Consider the following 15,195-nt stretch of genomic DNA (forward strand, 5'->3'; position numbering starts at 1 on the left):
TCTGCATGAGAAGAACAGATTCAATGAAATCTCCACCAAATTTCCAACTCATTTATTCAAAGACTTAGAGCAATTTGCTAATTCATTTGGAATAACAAAAACACCAGAACAGCATAAAATATACTCAACAATAAAAGAACTTCTGGGGAAATCATCATCCCCAAGCAGTACTACAGAGCAATGAGGATAAAAACTGTATGGTATTGGTACAGAGACAGGCAGATCAGTGGAACAGCATTGAAGACTCAGAAATGAACCCACACTCATGTGGTTAACTGATGTTTGACAAAACTAAAACCATCATGTGGAAAAAAGATAACATTTCAACAATGGTGCTGGTTCAACTGGATGTTAACATGTAGAAGAATGCAAATTGACCCATTCTTATCACCCTGGACAGAGCTTAAATTCAAGTGGATCAAGGAACTCCACATAAAACCAGATACTCAAATTAATAGAAGAAAACTTGGGGATGAGCCTCAAATACATGGGAAAAGGGGAAAATTTACTGAACAAAACACCAATGGCTTCTCTCCAGGTGTATGTGTTGCTGTAAAATTATAAAAAATGGAATGCTGTCTTTAACCCCACTTGGTCGGCACCACAGTGTCACAAGATATCTGGTAGATATCTTAATCTCAATCAGCAAAGCCTCTCACCCGCTTTGCTCTAGCCCCTATAATACTGCCTATGGCCTCTCTCTGAGCCTGGCAATAATCTCTCTACCAATGCAGTCCCCAAAGCAGGCTGTCACCATGCCAGGAATATACATCTCAATTCCATCGTGGCTTAGTGTCCCAGCTGACACATACTCTATTAAACTTAATTCCCCACAAGAAACAACACACAATAACCTCTGATCCAATTGATAAGATCCTCTTCCCTCAAACTTTTCTGCAGCTCATCCTTCCCTCTCATCCAATGACAGGCCTCGTCCTATCTTGTACCTGCCTTCACCTGTTTAATGATATCACACACACATTACCCCATGCCTTTTAAGATTACTGTGCTCTGTGCTGTCTTTCCCTGGCAGGTGAGTATCTATGACCGTGAAGGCTGAGCTGTTCAGTTTCACCGGGTTCTAGATCTACCTGGGACATGGGCAGCACTATGCCAAGACAGATTGGAAGGTTTTCCAGTTTTCTTACTGGCAAAAGTGAGTCTGCATTCCTTTCCAAAAGGAATCCTAGGCAGATGAACTAGACTGTCCTCTACAGATACACACACACACACACACACACACACACACACACACACACACACACACACACAAACACAGACTGAAGAAATTCAAAAGAAAAGAACCCGCAGTACAGTCATGTTCCAGGGAGTCATCCCTGTGTGTCTCGTGCTGATATAATGCTAAGAAGAATCAGAAAACAGGAGTCAGGAAAGCTCATTGAGAGCAGGCTAGAAGGAACAAGAAAGGAAAAAAGGCTAAGCGGGTATCAAAGACTGCAATGGTGGCTGCCAAGGCTCCCACAAACGCAGCCAATAAACAAAAGATTGTGAATACTGTGAAGGTCTCTGCTCTGAAAGTTGGTAGGAAAAGCTAATTTGGTAAATCAGAGTTTAAAATAAAATCTGTCTTTAACTCTAAACAGAACAAAACAAACAAACAAAAAAAGATGAATGTGGATTTGAAAGCTTTTATCACAATGATTAATTTGTAGGGTTTCTCTCCAGTATGTATTTTTCTATGTATTTGGAGACTATTATTTTGGGAAAAGGCTTTGTCACATTGGTTACATTTGGAGGTTATCTCTCCTGTGTGTGTTCTTTAATGTATTTGGAGATTACTGTGTTGTGAATGGCTTTATCACATTGCTTACGTTTATAGGGTTTCTCTCTGGTATGTGTCTAGAGACTACTTTCTTGTGAAAAGGCTTTAACACATTTGTTACATTTGATGGGTTTTGCTCCTGTATGAATTCTTCTATGTACCTGGAGTCTACTGTGTTGTTAAAAGGCTTTATCACATTCATGACAATTGTAGGCTTTCTCTCCAGTGTGAACTCTTTTATGCCGCTGGAGGCTACTGTGTCTTAAAAAGGCTTTATCACATTCATTACATTTGTAGTGTTTCTTTTCAGTATGAAGTCTTTCATGCTTTTTAAGTTTACTGTGATTTTCAAAAGCTTTACCACACTGACTACATTCATAAGGTTTCTGTCTAGCTTGTGTTCTTTTATATATTTGGAGAACTGTGTAAGGAGCAAAGGCTTCAACACACTGAATAACTTCAGAGGGCTTCTTTTCTGAATGGATCCTTTCATTCCTTTGAGGATGACTGTGAGCATGTAAAGCAAAGGGTTTTCCACAGTGAGTATATTCGGAGGGAATCTCTGCACTCTGACTTCTTTCATGCCTGAGAAGATAATATGCACATGTGAAAGCTTTACCATACTCATGATCACTTTCATCTGGATGATTTAATGTTACTGTTTCTCTACATATAAAGAGGCATCTGGCCTTAAATTTTTTCACTTCGTTCACATTCCAGCTTTCCCTTGACTATGGGCTGTTTTGCATCTTCCAAGATCTCTGAGATGGCAGAGCATTTATTACATAGCTCAGATTTACATATCCTTTTTCTATAAAACGTTTTTCCCAAATTTAAAGAAAAGCAAAAGAGCTCAGAGCTTTAACACACTAAGTGTATTCCAATATTTACTGTAGTGTTGTTCATACTATATTTGGGAAGTAATCCAGGAGAAATAGAAGCATTTCAGCATTCCTAGTATTCAAGAGAATTTATTACAAATTGAGGTTCTACATGTATTGCTAATGATGTTGGAAAAATAATTAATTGTAAACATTTATCATGTTGAAACAGTCTAGTATAAGAGCCACCCACTATATATCTTCTCATTGTTATGGGAGAGAGAGTGTCAGAAAAAGATTGAGATACATAGATAGAAAGATAGGTAGAAAGATAAATAGATGGAAGGGTGGAAGGATGGGTGGTTATGATAGATAGAGATAGATAGATACATAGATGGATAGATAGGTAGAGAGAGGTACATTGTTTCTTCAATGTCCCTTTTATATACATGGTTTGTATTTATTATGATATATGACATATCTATGAAAGGAAGCTGAACGCATTGCATTCACATAATTTAACACTTTGTTCGTCATAGACAAGTGATATAGGAATGGAGGTTAATGCATAACATCCTCTTACAACAAATAATCTGCCAATTTCACTAAACTAACAATATCACTATTAATATCTGAATGAGCTTATTAGAAGCTTTTCGAAATGTATTTGTCAATTATTCAACATGTGGAGCTTTTACAAAATTAGCAGAAATGTATTGCCAGTTGTACAGTATAGTTGTAATAGGTCTGTCTTTCAAATGGTGATATACATTAAGGCATTGTTTCCAAGCACACTTCCTTAAAAAACAGCATTGCAAAAACAAATCAGATAAAGCACATGGAATACCATGGTTTTGTTAGAATGCATCAATCACCAATATATTTAAAGCAGTTCTTATTTACACTGTTGCTTTACTTTCAAACTTTCAGCACACATTAAAATTTCTTCAGAGGCATATTTGTATGAGCTTGCATATAAGAAGTACCTCTTCTGTCTTCTAGATCTTTGACAATGTTCCTCAATATTTTGTTCTTCCCAATTAAAGCCTGAAATAGAGTAAGAGAAAAATGATGAATGGAAATTATGGAAAATGTAAGTTACAGTGTTCAGTGAATCTTAAAGTCATGCATGCTTTACTCACCAAATTCTCTACCCATCTCAATTGAAATTACACAAGTGCTTCAAAAGAAAGAAGGGTTTTCTCCAATTTTAAAACAGGAAAGGGTATTTATACTCTTACCTATATAGCATTGAGGTTCCTGTAGGTCTCCAGCATGACATCTTTGTAGAGCTTCTTCTGGAAGGGATCTAGCAAAGCCCACTCTTCCTGAGTGAAGTTCACATGCACATCCTCAAAAGTCACTGTCTTCTCGAGTATCCCATACTGTCTTCTTGAATATCGCATATATGGGTAGAAAAGAAAGCATGATAGAGACAACATTGGGCATGTATTCTTCATAGACAATGTGTTCATATAATTATGGGGCCTATCAGACTTATTTCTTGACTGCAAAGTTCTACTGTAACTACCAATACATACTTTAAGGAAATGTATTAATGAGGTTCACCCCTGTCATGTCACAGCCTGTTCAATAGGATGTACCCTTTCTAGTGAAATGTCACCTACATATGTAAAGAGGACACAAGCTCTACAAGATCAATAGTGCTTACCACACATCGAAGAAATTGTATTAACACTAACAATTACTGACTGTAAAAATCAGTTAAAAGCTGGGTCTATTGTCCTATGCCTTTAACACTGCAGTCAGGAGATAGAAGCAGAATTATCACATTGAGTCGGATGCCAGTGTAGGGTATACAATGAGTTCTAGAACAGCCAAAGGTACGTAGTAAGACCCTCTATCCTTTACCAGAATTGACTAACCAAACCAGAAATATAGAAAAACCTCAGGTTTTTCCTTAAATTCCTGAGAGAATTATACATAAAATCCAGTTCTGTAGTCATCTTCCAGAAACGTGAGGTCCACAGGTACAAATTGTAAGATTAACAAGATATTACCAAAAGGGAATATATGTTTAAACATTTACAATTAGGCAGGAGGGTGGTGATTTAGCTCAGTGGTAGAGCGCTTGCCTAGCAAGTGCAAGACCCTGGGTTCGGTCCTCAGCTCCAGGGGAAAAAAAAGAACTTTACAACTAGGCAGAAGAAAATCTTAGCTATATGAAAGTTGATTAGATGTAAACAACACAGTGCAGGATGGAGGGCTCAGCAGTGAAGTACAGGGCATGGATCTCATGCTTTGACTGGGAATCTGCATGTAAATTATGCAGTTCCTTGTCTCTAATTGGACTTTGATTGATCAAGATCCATTGACAGCAGCCAATGCAAAGGGTAGAAAAGGTGAGAAATCCAGGTTCCCAAAGGTAAGGAAAGAGAAGCAGGAGACAGAAAAGAGAGATTTGTCTTGCTTTGAAGAGAGGCGACAACCATGTAAGATGTCCAGAGGAGCGTTCATTGGCCACAACCCCAGGTAGGAGATTAGAGATGCAATTAAGGGGGCTGGAGAGATGGCTCAGTGGTTAAGAGCTCCCGACTGCTCTTCCAGAGGTCATGAGTTCAATTCCCTGCAACCACATGGTGGCTCACAACCATCTGTAAAGAAATCCAATGCCCTCTTCTGGTGTGTGTGAAGACAGCTACAGTGTACTTATATATAATAAATGAATAAATCTTTAAAAAAAAAGAAAGAAATGCAAGTAAGCTGAGAGTAGTTTTATGGTGGTGTGTAGAGGGCCGCAATACGTTCGCCACCACTAGTTGGCGCTGTCTTCCACTGCGCCCCACGTGGTAGATCAGGATAGACTCTGCCATTGCAAGATGGCTCCAACCTTCGCCGCGCCAGCCGGCCCCCCCTTTCAGGTAGTTAACTGTGCGCATGTGCAAGAGTGCTTTCCTGCCAGGTCTTTGCCCATTCCGGGGCGTGCCTGATGAGATCATGAGTAAGCAACCAATCAGGTGTGGATGCGTGCTCGAGGGTTAAATAGGCGCGCCTGGCCGGTGCGCGGGGCTTCTCCATGAGATAGGAATAAAGTATCACTCATAGCAAGAATTTCTATGTCTCGCGTGCTTCTTGCCGGCGGAAAGTCGCGCGCGGGACAGTGGTGAGCAATGAAAAGGTAACTGGGCAACTAAGCTAAGGCAGATATAGAGCATAGAGCAAAGAGTAACGGAGAGGACAAACTAGCTGTGGGAAGCTTGGATGAGACATAAGTTAGGATAAACATGTTTGTTTGTGTGTGTGTGTGTGTGTGTGTGTGTGTGTGTGTGTGTGTGTGTGTGTTCTAAGGTGTGACACTGTTCCACAATAAAAGGGAACCAGGGCAGAGACTGGAAGTATACCTGTCAGGAACTTAAGGCAGGGTAGTGAAAAGGATACATGCTTCAGGAAGAGCTCTTGCAGGTCCTACAAATAATTGAGGTGAATTGCTTGTATTTACTGCAGGATCACAGCTATCCATTATTCTACTTTCAGCAGGTGTCAGACCATTGTCTGGCTACTCTGAGGACTAGACACACTTGAGGTGTATATTCATGCATATAGGCAAAAGACTCATAGTCTTTCTAACATAAAGTCACAACAAACATGACAGGTAGAAAGAAGGTCAGTGAATGCCCTGCAATGACTGAGAAGACTCAGAAGTATTAACATCATGAGTACATGGTACCCTAGGAAATAGAGTGATAATGACTATGAAATTTCAAAAATCAAAATGTGGGGTAAGTTCAGCACAAAAGCATATGCTTGACATATAAAGACACATTCATTCCAGGCCCATGTATATCAATAAAAGAGAAAGGCCAGACATGTTGGCCCACATTTGATTCCAGCACTAGAACCCAGAATCAATTTGATCCCTACATTCAAGGCCTGACTAGCATAAGCCTACTTTGAGGATATCCACGGCCACAAAGAAAAACATTGTCTTCAAAACCAAAACCAAATTTGAAAAATATGAAAACATTAGTTAAGCAAAATAGCTTAGCATTGCTTCTTCTGTATCTCATATGATTTAAGGACAGAGTCTATTAAAAGGAAGGCACAACAGGAAGGAAGGACACGAGAAGGAAGCTGAAGGATGAATTTCGAGGAAAACAGAATAACAGAAATAAGTGGTTATTGATTAAGTCTATAGACACTCAAATCCCATCCCAATAAGGAATTGCCTCTTGTAGGAGTCCTTCTCCACATATTCTCACCAACAAGTCCACCAACAAGAGACAAATGTTTAAAGTCAACATACTATCTGGATGCTCTTTCATCCACCTAACTATGCTAGACCATGCTCTCTATAGGTTCATGGTCATTCCATGACAAAAATGCATTTAATCTAACATCAAGGACCCTTAAAGTCTGTTACAGCATGTACAGTGTTCAAATGTCCAAAGTCTCCTGTCACCCTCAAGACAATCTTTAGACTGTCACATACTCTAAAGTCTGAAAGCAAGTTATATCTTTATCACATAAAATGGCAAATCCCATGGGGTAGAGAGCTGAATTCCCAGAAGTTTGGACAATCCTGAGACCTCAGTGGAGTCCGCCACTTCTGCCCACTTCTGTTCACATTTCTGAACCAAAAGGAACCTGCATAGTGTCCCCTGGATACAGGAATATAGGAGTGGTCACTGGCAGGAACCTGCTGATTCCTGAACTGGAACTGAACTGAACCAGTACCAGAGCTCCCTCCACCCACATCTTGTGGGTGGGACAGTTGGACCCTCAGAAGTGTGGACAATCCCGAGAACTCACAGGAGACAACTACTTTATGCACACCTATCTGACCAAAGATTAAACCTCCTAGTGACATCAGTGCCCTCTGGGCACAGAGACCTAGGAGCAGTCAGGGACAGGACCTTTCGAGTTTCTGCCTGTGCTGAGAGCTGAAAGGCAGTCACAAGGAGTCACACCTGAGAGCAGAGGTAAAATCAACTTTTCTGTTCCAAGCAACCTGTCAGGTGGCCTCTGGACACACAAGGCAAAAGACTTCTGGGACAGGACACTTCTGGTTTCTGGATGTGTCTGGAACTGAACTGAATGAATCCCACAGGTCCCAGCACCCAAATCCCATAGGGGAGAGAGCTAAATTCCCAGAAATGAGGACAAATCTGAGACCTCAGGACAGACCGCCACTTCTGCCCACTTCTGATCACATTCCTGGTCCAAGGGGAACTTGCATAGTAGCCTCTGGATACAGGAATAGAGCTGTAGTCAGTGGCAGGAACCTGCTAGTAGTTTCTGCTGGAGCCTGGAGATGAACTGAACTGGTCCCACAGCTCCCTCTACCCAAATCCTGTAGGGGAGAAACCTGGATCCTCAGAAGTGCAAACAATCCTTAGAACTCAGGGGAACCAACTACTTTCTGCCCACATTCCTCACTCAAGAGGAAATTGCTTAGAGCCATCTGTGCCCTTTGGGCACAGGGACCTAGAAGCAGTCAGGGGCAGGAACCTTCCGGTTTCTGCTTGTGCCAAAAGCTGAAAGCCAGTCACCAGCATAGCCTACACACCATGAGCAGAGGTAAGGCCAACACTTCTGTGCCAGCAACCCACCTGGAGGCTTCAGGTCAAAAAAAACCAGGAGTAGGTCTCTGTTCCCAGATTCAGCTGAAAGAAAACAGACCTACAGGAGGGTCAAGCCACTGTCAGAGACAGCAACACAAGCTAACACCAGAGACAACCAGCACAGCATCCTAATCAACAGGAACCAAGACTACTAGGCATCATCAGAGCCCAGTTCTCTGAGCAAATCAAACTCTGGATTTCCAAACACACTGGAAAAGCAAGATTTGGATTTAAAATCACATTTTACGATGATGATGGAGAACATAAATAACTCCCTTAAAGAAATACAGCACAGAACAAGTAAACAAGTAGAAGCCCTTAAAGAGGAAACACAAAAATCCCTTCAAGCATTACAAGAAAATACAACCAAACAGGTAAAGGAATTGAACCAAACGATCCATGATTTAAAAATGGAAATACAAACAATAAAGAAAGCACTAAGGGAGATAACCCTGGAGATAGAAAACCTAGGAAAGAGATCAGGAGTCGCAGGTGCAAGTGTCACCACGGAATACAAGAGATAGAAGAGAGAATCTCAGGGGCAGAAGATACCATAGAAAACATTGACACAACCATCAAATATAATGTAAAATGCAAAAATCTCCTAGACCTAAACATCCAGGAAATCTAGGACACAATGAGAAGATTAAACCTAAGGACAATAGGTATAGGAGAAAGTGAAGACTCCTAACTTAAAGGGCCAGTAAATATCTTCAACAAAATTATAGAAGAAAACATCCCTAACTTAAAGAAAGAGATGCTCATAAATATACAAGAAGACTACAAAACTCCAAATAGGATGGACCAGAAAAGAAATTGCTCCTGTCACATTATACTTAAAAGGCCAAATGCACACAACAAAGAAAGAATATTAAAAGCAGTAAGGAAAAAAGGTCAAGTCACATATAAGGGCAGACCTATAAGAATTACACCAGACTTCTCACCAGAGACTATGAAAGCCAGAAGATCCTGGGCAGATGTCATAAGAATACTAGGAGAACACAAATGCCAGTGCATGCTACTGTATCCAGCAAAACTCTCAATTAATATAGATGGAGAAACCAAGATATTCTATTACAAAGCAAAATTTACACAATTTCTTTCTAAAAATCCAGCCCTACAAAGGACAATATGTGGAAAACTCCAAACCATGGAAGAAAACTAAATCCTAGAAAAATCTCATGCAATGAACCCAAAAGCAGAGAACCAAACAAACATAATTCCACCTCTAACAACAAAACTAACAGGAAACATAAATCACTATTCCTTAATATAGTTTAACATCAATGGACTCGACTCCCCGATAAAAAGATGTAGACTAACAGACTGGATATGTAAAGAGGACCCAGCATTTTGCTACATACAGGAAACACAACTCAGAGACAAAGACAGATACTACTTCAGAGTAAAATGCTGGAAAACAACTTTCCAAGCAATTGATCTGAAGAAACAAGCTGGAGTAGCCATTGAAATATCAAATAAAATCGACTTGCAAACAAAAGTTATCAAAGAAGATAAGGAAGAAAATTTCATACTCATCGAAGGAAAAATCCACCAAGATGAACTCTCAATCCTAAATATCTATGCTCCAAATGCAATGGCATCTACATTCTCCTTAAAAAAAAGAAAAACCAAAAAAAAAAATAACCTCCTCCCCCCAAAAAAACTTCCTGAAGCTCAAAGCATACATTGCACCTCACACAATAATAGTAGGAGAACCCTACTCTTATCAATGGATAGATCATGGAAATACAAATTAAACAGAGACATAGAGAAACTAACAGACGTTATGAACCAAATGGACTTAAGAAATATTTATAGAACATTTCATCCTAAAACAAAAGACTATACCTTCATCTCAGCACCTCATGGTACCTTCTCCAAAATTGACCATATAACCAGTCACAAAACAGACTTCAACAGATATAAAAAGATTAAAATAATCCCATGCATCCAATCAGATCACCATAGACTAAGGTCTTCAATAACAACAATAATGACAGAAAGCCCACATATACATGGAAGTTGAACAAAGCTCTACTCAATGATAACAAGGAAGAAATAAAGAAAGAAATTAAAGACCTTTTAGAAATTAATGAAAAAGAAGGCACAACGTATCCAAACTTATGGGACACTATGAAAGCAGTTCTAAGAGGAAAACTCATAGCTCTGAGTGCCTCCAAAAAGGAATAGGAGAGAACATACATCAATCAGCAGCTTGACAGCACACAGAAAAGCTCTAGAACAAAAGGAAGGAAATACACCCATGAGGAGTAGAAGGCAGAAAATAATCCAACTCAGGGCTGAAATCAACCAAGTAGAAAAGAAAAGGACTATACAAAGAATCCACAAAATCAGGAGCTGGTTCTTTGAGAAAATCAACAAGATAAATTAACACTTAGCCAGACTAACCAGAGGGCACAGAGAGTGTATCCAAATTCACAACATCAGAAATGAAAAGGGAGACATAACAACAGAATCTGAGGAGATTAAAATAATCATCAGATCCCACTACAAAAGCCTATATTCAACAAAACTGGACAATCTGGAGGAAATGGACAATTTTTTAGACAAGTACCAGATACCAACGTTAAATAAGGATTAACTAAACAATCTAAACAATCCTATCCCTCCTAAAGAAACAGCAGCAGTTATTAAAAGTCTCCCACCCCAAAAGAGCCCAGGACCACATGGGTTTATTACAGAATTCTCTCAGACTTTCATAGAAGATATCGTACCAGTACTGTCCAAACTATTCCACAAAATACAAACAGACACAAACCACACAAAAACCCAACAAAGAAAGAGAACTTCAGACAAATTTCCTTTGTGAATATTGACACAGAATTATTCAATAAAATTCTTGCAAACCTAATCCAAGAACACATCAAAATTATCATCCATCATGATAAAGTAGGCTTCATCCCAGGGATGCAGGGATGTTTCAACATACAGAAATCCATCAACGTAATCCACTATATAAACAAATTCAAAGAAAAAAACTACATGATCATTTCATTAGATGCTCAGAAAGCATTTGAGAAAATTCAACACCCCTTCACAATAAAAGTCTCGGAAAGATCAGGAGTTCAAGGCCCATACATAAACATAGTAAAAGCAATACACAGCAAACCAGTAGCCAGTATTAAACTAAATGGAGATAAACTTGAAGCAATCCCACTAAATTCGGGGACTAGACAAGGCTGCCCAATCTCTCCCTACCTGTTCAATATACTACTTGAAATCCTAGCCAGAGCAATCGGACAACAAAAGGAGGTCAAAGGAATGCAAATTGGAAACGAAGAAGTCAAAATATCACTATGTGCAGATGATATGATAATATACTTATTGACCCCAAAAGTTCCACCAGAGAACTACTAAGCCTGATAAACAACTTCAGCAAAGTGGCTTGGTATAAAAGTAACTCAAACAAATAAGTAGTCTTCCTCTACTCAAAGGATAAACAGGCTGAGAAAGAAATGAGAGAAAAGGCATTCCTTCACAATAGTCTCAAATAACATAAAATACCTTGGTGCAACTCTATCCAAGCAAGTGAAAGAACTTCAAGTCTCTGAAGAAAGAAATTGAGGAAGATCTCAAAAGATGGAAAGATCTCCCATGCTCATGGATTGGAAAGATTAATAGGTTAAAAATGGCCATCTTCCCAAAAGCAATCTACAGATTGAGTTCAATCCCCATCAAAATTCCAACTCAATTCTTCAAAGAGTTAGAAAGAACAATTTGCAAATTCGTTTGGAATAACAAAAAACCCAGGATAGCGAAAACTATCCTTAACAATAAGAGAACTTCTGGGCTTCAGTCTCTGCTATGTGGGGCTAGAGTGTAGGTCTTTCCAAAGACTAGCTAGCAATTTTGTTCGGAGCTAGCTTTTGAGGCTTCTGCCCACCGCCATGGACGAGCCAACCGAGAAAGTCGACCCAGTTGTGAACCCAGAAACTCAGATGAATGATGGATCTCAGAGGGAAGATGAAGGGGACTCGCCGGATGATTCAGAAATCCTACAACCAGAAACACTAGTAAAGGTCATGAAAAAGCTAACCCTGAACCCCAGTGCCACGCCGACAAAATATCATCGTCGTCAAAGGGTTCATCTCCGTAAGAGCCAGCCTGTGGAGAACAGAAGTGAAAGAATCATGAGGGAAGTTCAAAGCGCCTTTCCCAAGAGAAGGGTCCGCACACTGTTGTCGGTGCTGATAGACCCCAAAGCAAGAATGAGAAGATTTGTTCGGATTGAGCAGAGACAAAGACAGCTTGAAGGAAATGAGAGACGAGATGAGCCATTCAGATGTCTCTTTACTTTCTGCCATTATCAGAGATGGGATCCTTCTGAGAATGCTAAAATCCAGCAGAACCAGAAGAATTAGGGCAGTTTGAATTGTACACCGTTCTTGCCGTTAACGGTGCCATGCAGCAGATGTGAAAGCTGTTTTTTTGTTAAGATTAAACTTTTCTTGGTGCTGGGGAAATCTCTTCTAATTGTTAACCTTTAAATTATATAGGATGTGTGACATTTGGATTCATGGGAATGACAGATTTACCCAAGAATTGAGCATGAGTCAAAGCCTGATAGTTTGATTTAGAAGGTAATTGGAATAGATCTTTTATTTTAGATTTTCTAGTTTGCAGAGAAATTTGTAATAAAGGCAAATTTGTTATCTTTAATAAATACACAGAATAGATTAGAATGAGCCATTGGAGATGGGGGACTCGTTTTTTACAGGTGCATGTGTGGGTGTGTGCACACTTGTGATGTTCAGAGTTCAATGTGTGCTACCCTGTATTTCTCCATGAGGCCTAGCTGGTCTAACTCCTGGTCCTGCCTCTTGTTTTCCCCTGAGTTTTGACACCATAGGCTTCTCGGCAAGATCTGGAAAAGGCTTGATGTTCGTGTTTGTTCATGCTGTGTAATAAACAATTGGTTGACATATTCCTAAGGAAAAAAAAAGAGAGAGAACTTCTATGGGAATCATCATCTCTGACCTCAAACAGTATTACAGAACAATAGCGATAAAAACTGTATGGAATTGGAACACAGACAGGCAGGTAGATCAGTGGAACAGAACTGAAGACCCAGAAATGAACCCACACACCTATGGTCACTTGATCTTTGATTAAAAAGCTAAAACCATTCAATAGACAAAAGATAGCATTCATAACAATTTGTGCTGGTTCAGCTGGAGGTCAGCATGTACAGGAATGCAAATGGAACCATTCTTATCACCCTGTCCATAGCTTAAGTCCAAGTGGATCAAGGACCTCCACATAAAGCCAGATACACTCAAACTAATAGGCAAAAAGTGAGGAAGAGTCTCGATCACATGGGCACTGGGCAAAATTTCTGAACAAAACACCAATGGCTTAAGCTCCAAGATCAAGAATCGACACATGGGGCTCATAAAACTGCAAAGCTTATGTAAGGCAAAGGACACTGTCAATAGGACAAAACGGCAACCAACAGATTGGGAAAAGATCTTTGCCAATCCTACATCTGATAGAAGGCTAATATGCAAAATATACAGAGAATTCAAGAAAGGAGTCAAATAACCCTATTAAAAATGGGTACAGAGCTGAATAAAGAATACTCAGCTTAGTCACATTGGAATCCTTACTCATAATGGAAAAGAAAATCAAAACAACCCTAAGATTCCACTTCACACCAGTCAGAATGGCTAAGATCAAAATCTCAGGTGACCACAAATGCTGGCGAGGATGTGGAGAAAGAGGAACACTCCTCCATTGTTGGTGGGAATGCAAACTGGTACAACCACGCTCGAAATCAATCTGAAAGGTCCTCAGAAAACTGGTCATTCCACTACGTGTGGACCCAGTATACCTCTCCTGGGCATATACGGAAAAGGAGCTCCAACACACGAAAAAGACACATGCTCTACTATGTTGACAACAGTCTTATTTATCATAGCAAATGCTGGAAAGAAACCAGATGACCTTCAACAGAAGAATTGATACAGAAAATGTGGTACATCTACCCCATGGAGTACCACTCAGCTATCAAAATATTGACTTCATGGAATTTGTAGGCAAATGGATTGAACTAGAAAATATCATCCTGAGTGAAGTAACCCAATCACAGAAAAATACACATGGTATGCACTCACTGATAAGTGGAAATTAGCCCAAAAGCTCGAATTACCCAAGATGCAATCCACAGACCACATGATGTTCAAGAAGGACAAGCAAAGTGTGGATGCTTAACTCCTTCTTAAAAGGAGGGTATATGGAAGAATAGTTTGGAGAAGAGACAGAAGGAATAGCCATTTGGAGCCATATATATCCAACAAAACTAAATAAGATTAATGACACTAAGAACTGCATGCTGACAGGAGCCAAATATAGCTGTCTCCTCAGAGGCACAGCAAGAGCATGTCCAATACAGAGGCAAATGCAAGCAGCAAACCATTGAACTGAGAATGGGATCCCTGTTGGAGGAATTAGAGAAGGGACTGAAAACGCTGAAGGGGCTTGCCACCCCATAACAACAACAGAGCTCCCAGGGACTAAACCACTACCAAAGACTATACATGAACTAAGCGATGGTTCCAGCTTGATAATGTACCAGAGGATGGCTTTGCTGGGCAACAATAGGAGGAAAATCCCTTGGTCCTACGAAGGGTGAACACCTGACCCCCAGTGTAAGGGAAAGTCAGGAGGGCGGGAAGGGAGGGTGGTTGGGGTGGGGAACACCCTTATAATGAAGGAGAGGGGGATAGCATAGGGGGCTTATGTCCGGGAATCTGGGAAAGGGAATAACATTTGAAATGTAAACAAAAAAGTATCCAATAAAAGAAAAAAACGGCACAGAATATCACTTCCCATTGCAATAAACAGGGATGGGTACATCAGTAGATGGAGCAAGGCGAGAAACCTCCAGGTCAAAAGGCAAGACCTTTGGCTCTGTCTCAGACATATGTGGCTTACATTTTACGGGGCAACTTGTAACATAGCTGTTGTTTTGGTTACTTCTACATTG

At 40.0% G+C, this 15,195-nt stretch overlaps 2 pseudogenes across 1 annotated transcript; one reads left to right on the plus strand and one right to left on the minus strand.

Moving 5' to 3' along the window:
* Window positions 1–36: 36 nt before the first annotated feature.
* Window positions 37–3,655, minus strand: LOC147999937 (uncharacterized; annotated as a pseudogene). Its single transcript, XR_015641355.1, has 2 exons — window positions 3,591–3,655; window positions 37–2,368 (listed from the first exon to the last, which is right to left on the minus strand). The product of XR_015641355.1 is annotated as an uncharacterized LOC147999937 (transcript).
* Window positions 3,656–12,097: 8,442 nt separating this feature from the next.
* On the plus strand, window positions 12,098–12,600 carry Dppa3l2 (developmental pluripotency associated 3 like 2; annotated as a pseudogene).
* The last annotated feature ends 2,595 nt before the right edge of the window (window positions 12,601–15,195 follow it).

The sequence above is a fragment of the Rattus norvegicus genome, chromosome 17, assembly GCF_021556685.1.
Source record: "Rattus norvegicus strain SHRSP/BbbUtx chromosome 17, alternate assembly SHRSP_T2T, whole genome shotgun sequence".
Taxonomy (NCBI): domain Eukaryota; kingdom Metazoa; phylum Chordata; class Mammalia; order Rodentia; family Muridae; genus Rattus; species Rattus norvegicus.